The sequence below is a fragment of the Rhagoletis pomonella genome, unplaced genomic scaffold (assembly GCF_013731165.1).
Source record: "Rhagoletis pomonella isolate Grant_MI unplaced genomic scaffold, Rhpom_1.0 Rhpom_scaffold_00006, whole genome shotgun sequence".
Classification (NCBI taxonomy): domain Eukaryota; kingdom Metazoa; phylum Arthropoda; class Insecta; order Diptera; family Tephritidae; genus Rhagoletis; species Rhagoletis pomonella.
Genome location: NW_023458560.1, coordinates 3,927,764 through 3,932,883, shown reverse-complemented (window position 1 = coordinate 3,932,883; position 5,120 = coordinate 3,927,764). Strand labels below are relative to the sequence as shown.

The following is a 5,120-nucleotide window of genomic DNA, read 5'->3' as shown; positions in this document are numbered from 1 at the left end:
AGAGCCAATTATCTTAATATTTTAATTTTCGATAGGAAAAGGGTTTTGCTTTGTGCTTTGCTTTAAATTGTGAAAATAAATGATTTGTAAAAACGATTAACAAAGAAAATGTGAAAAATGGTGATTTTAGTGATAGTATTAGTGAATTTCAGTACATTTAAAGCTTTAGAGGCATCGTTTGCTTTTACACGAGAAATGTCGAAATCAGCCAAACCAAAGTAGCAGGTAGCGGAATGCGTCACCTTCTGTTCGCTATATCTTGTCTATTAACGATCTCTGCTTTTACCTAGGGTGGCCAGATATTATAGTGACATAATCAGTACACTTGTGATCAAAAATCAGTACAAAGCCATAAAAATCAGCTCATTCTTAAGCGTATTTTTTATTATTAACAATATAACAGCCAAATAACAGCGCATTAATTTAACAAAAAATAACTAATACACTTTTAAATACATATAGTATTATCAATACAAAAATTCATTACTTTAAAACAAATCAAAAGTATTACGTATGTATGTACAGCTGTGCTCAGGAAAATAGTAGTAAAATGTATTGACAGGTTTTGAAATTTTTTTCTTCCCTTACTTAATTGAAATTTTTTATAAAAATATAGTTAATTCTATAACAAAAGACATGTGAGTGAAGTCTCAAACTTTCTAGAAAATTTATAAAAATTTAGAAAAAAAAAAAAAATTGTTTGCCCATTCAGTTTCAGTAGAAGACGAGCTCGAGTCAGAATCTGTTTGCATATTTTAAGCTACAAATTTTAAACATATTTAGTTGGTGTGCTTATTAAAAACAACATTCACATTAAAATGTTGACTAAAAGGTATATTACCGAATTATCGCTAAACGAATTTACGAGTACGAATGAAATTTAATAGTGTTAAATGTGTATCTGCAATTAAAATTACAGGTGGTCGAACATCAAAAATCAAAGTAAAGCTACATATATCATATCCAAGAGTCGATAGTTTGCACCTTTTCCAAATTTTTAGAACTTACATTGCACCGTAGCAGTAGTCGTCTTAAATTTGAAATACCGACAGCCGATTTCTCAGTGGATGTTTAATTATAATCGAAAGATTATCTCTTATTGTCATCTTCTCAGTGTACTTAATATATGATTAACTCACCACCACCTTTCATAAGATTTATTTATGGCGAAACCAGCTTTTCCTGTAAATCCTGTAAAACCTGCAAATCGTGAAGTTGGGTTGAGTTGAATCCAAACAGTTTCTTATTTTGCGAAATCCTAGGAAACGAAACAATTGCAAGCTGATACCTTTTTAATAATGGTTCAAGTTTAATTAATGCTTTCAATCTGCTCACACGTAAGAGTTGTCAAAAACCATTGTTTTGAACATGTAAACCTCAAGTAAATGTCAATTACACCAGTTTACAAAAGTATTTATTAAATGTAAAAATCAGTAAAAACTCAAAAAATCAGTAGATTTTGCGTACTGATTTCGGACTCTTAAAAATCAGTACAATAGAAAAAAATCAGCACATGTACTGATTAAATCAGCGCATCTGGCCACCCTATTTTTACCTTTTAATTATATCGTAGCGAGGAAATATCAACTTTTGTAAGTATTTTTGTTCACATTCGGATTTTGGCGATGAGCATGTGTGGGTCGTGCGCGTCCTCTTGTAAAATAGTTTAATTTGTGCGAGCATAGTGCAGTAATTTTTAGTTTTTCTTGGCCTTTTTTGTGTCCGCGTGAATTATAGAGCAAAAGTAAAGCGTGTTACGTCTTTTTATTTAAGAAATCTGGGGAATGAAAAGCGATTTGGTGAGTAATCTTGGCGAATTTTCCTTTTTTTAATTTGTGTAGCGTATATAAAAAAAAACCTTAAATTGCTTTTAAAAAAAGAGAAAAGTGCAGCTAACGGCACTTAAGAAGTTGAACTAAATGGCGTCGCCTACTCCATGAAAAAGAAGAAAAAAAAAAATATGTAGTGAAAAGATAACTGCAGAGCAAAACAGTGACATGGTTGTTGAAAACGATGCAGCGGACTAGGGATGGCAAAAGAAATAAAATAATAGATATGATTAATCACAAGCCAAAAATATTAATTGCAATTATTGAGAAATAATCGATTAATCGATTCAAAGGTGCTTTTTTTACAGTGAGTATTCACAAAAACACCTTTCCATAAAAAACTCATAAACCTCTTGTTAATTAACCTTATGGTGATTTCGTTTCTACCAAAAATGTCACCTTTTGATTGCCCCTTTCTCTTTTCGTGTTCGATTCTAAATTAAAGGCAAAAGGTGAGAAAATTTTGTGTCCGTTTCTTAAAATGTCACATTCTTATAAAGCAAAAAAGGCCCATTCTCTGCCCTTTGTAGCTTTGTCAGGAGAGATGGTTGCCCTGAAAATCAGATGGCTGTTTAAAACGAAATTATTAGGAAATGCGCAGTCTAGATAAGGGCAAGAAGGCATGCAAACATGCATTTTTACACGGTTGAGTGTAACATCAAACACATTTTGCACCGGAGAAAGGGCAACATTTTTTGGAAGAAACGAAATCACCATTAAATTAAATAAAACGAGTATTTTGAGCGGGGATAATTAGTTATTATTTAACCTAGTTTGCAAAAACAAAAGTTTTAATAAGCGCTTTGTTCTTAAGCGGTTGCGTTTCTCGGTAAATAACAGTATTTTTTCGAAAGTCCGCAAGGTTTTGGGTAAACAGTTTTCATTTCCTCCAATGCGTCGATGATATTCCACTCTAGTTCTAGAACTAGACAATTTAAATGAAAACTGATTTCATCTTGTGGGTGGCCCAAATCATCATCTTTTTGCCTTCGTTTGTGTACAAGAGATGTATGAGGGGCCCAAAGATCGAACTCATTTTCTACTGATTCTAGTGACGACCAGTGATGCCTCATATTTTTTTTCGAAAATCCCTACCATCAGCTAAAAAAAAAGTCTCTACTTTTCCCTACGCACAAACAAAAAATTCCCTACAAAATCCCCTACAGTACTTTCGTTCCAGCAGCGTTAAACAATTTTCAAAATTAAAACACATGTAGATGAGGCGGTTTTATAAGCATTTTAACAAGATTTTTATGCAAACTGGCTTTTATCTAATCTAAATCTAAAAAATAAAATCAATAACGCAGATTGAGTAGAAAACGTTTTTGTTTTGAATTTATATTATTATTTCAATATGGCACATAAATAAGTGTTTTTATTTAAATAAATCACAGTGTGTGTTTAATAGTGTTCAAACATGTATTTATAAAAAGCATCAAAAGCAAAAAGCATAAATGAGGAAATTTTAATGATGGTCATATACGTTTTTAGCCACCATAAATTTAAAAATGGATTCTGGGAATTTGTACGAGACGCAATCAACATATCCGTCATGCGAGAACGACCGAATCATGCATATAGAAGTAAGATTTTCATGGCTTAGTTTATTTCGTTTCTTAGTACGAACATCTGTAATGATTGAAAATATTCTCTCTGATTCTGCATTCACATGGGGAAGAGATAAACAAAACTTTGTTATTTTTGAAAAAAGAGGAAATAAAAATTCGTCGTTAAAATTTTGAGCTTTACTCATCAAACTCCAAAACTGCTGAATGTCTAATTCGACGAGTTTATCTGTTTTATTTTGAGGGAAGTTATATTCAAATAATCTCCACTCATTAAGTACAGCATTTTCATTTAAATTTAATTTTCCTCAAATGTGAGTAAACTTCTGTTAATCGATTAATCCAATTTTTTTAAAGGCACTTTTTTGCAGTGAGTGTTCACAAAAACACTTTTCCATAAACAATTTCTAATTCTATTGGTTATTAGGTCTAAATAAAATAAAATGATTACTTTTTGCGGCGATAATTATTTATTATTTATCCAAGTTTGCGAAAACAAAAGTTTTTGATAAACGCTTTGTTGTTAAGCGGTTGCGTTTCTCCGTGGCTGTAGCACCAGCTTTTGAAAAAGGCGCTCAGCAGGCACCGAGGTACCAACTAAATGACAATATTTTTTCGAAAGTCTGTAAAGTTGTGGGTAAACAGTTTTCATTTCCTCCAAAGCCTCGATTATATTGCGATTTAGTTCTAGGACGTGATAATTTAAATAAAAACTCATTTGTGTACAAGAGATTTATGGGGGACCCGAAGATCGAACTCAATCTCTAATGATTCAAGAGAAGTGAGTCCTTCCTGTTTCCATAAAATCATCTGCGCAAATTATTTCATTTCGCAAGAACTTCATCACTGAGGCCAATGTTAACGGATCTTTGAAATGAATTTTTCTGACCCTCGAGTCGAGTAAAGTTGATGCAGCTAGCAAAGAGGAATGTTCGATGGAGCCAGACCTTCGGTCAAATTGTTTCAAGACGGCATCTCTTAAATTTTGGGCGACGCGTTACTTTGGTAATATTTTAATTATTTGTTCGCGACCGCACTTAATTGTACTCTCATTGCCTCTAAAGGTCTCAATATACTCAATAGTTCTATTATAATATCTTTTTCCATTGAAGTTATCATTACCGGAGCTTCAGAGTTGTCTAGCAATATTTGGCTGATGTATAAACTTATTTTTATAAACCGTTCAAGAATAAATTACGTCGAATTCCACTTTGTTTTTACGTTTAATATTGGTTTGAGCATTTTTCCTTTACTAACACCTGCTGAAGCTTGCATTCTGCGAAGATTGTCATTGGCTTTAATACTTTTTTTAAACCACTTACCGATGACTTTACATTTGTCAATAATTGCATTTACTTCAGGAATGGTCAGCAAGTTCTCACAAACCAAATTAAGTGTGTGTACAAAACAAGGGATATGCCGTTTCCTGCCAAACGTTTCATGAACAGATGTTACAATATTTGGACCATTGCCCTTTTTGCCTTACAAGGTTGTGGCTAGGGATGGCAGCGATTAATCATTTGATTAAATTAATCGATTATTTTGGTCCAATTTACGATTTAATTGTATCGTAGTTTCGTGTTTCACTAATCGATTTATTAATCGATTAATTGTAAAATAATCTTAAAAATATTTTCAAAAATATGATTTCTGTAGTCTAATAGCCTTATTCATAAAAAATAAAGTAGCTTTACAAAAGGTTTATAAATTGAAAAATTTATGAAAA

General features: G+C 32.1%; 1 long non-coding RNA gene across 1 annotated transcript in view; it reads left to right on the top strand.

Moving 5' to 3' along the window:
- Positions 1-1,617: 1,617 nt before the first annotated feature.
- The window catches only part of LOC118740315, a 10,052-nt gene continuing 6,549 nt past the window's right edge, over positions 1,618-5,120 (top strand). Inside the window, exon 1 of the long non-coding RNA XR_004993117.1 lies at positions 1,618-1,799. This is a non-coding gene — a long non-coding RNA (uncharacterized LOC118740315). The remainder of the gene's footprint in view (positions 1,800-5,120) is intronic.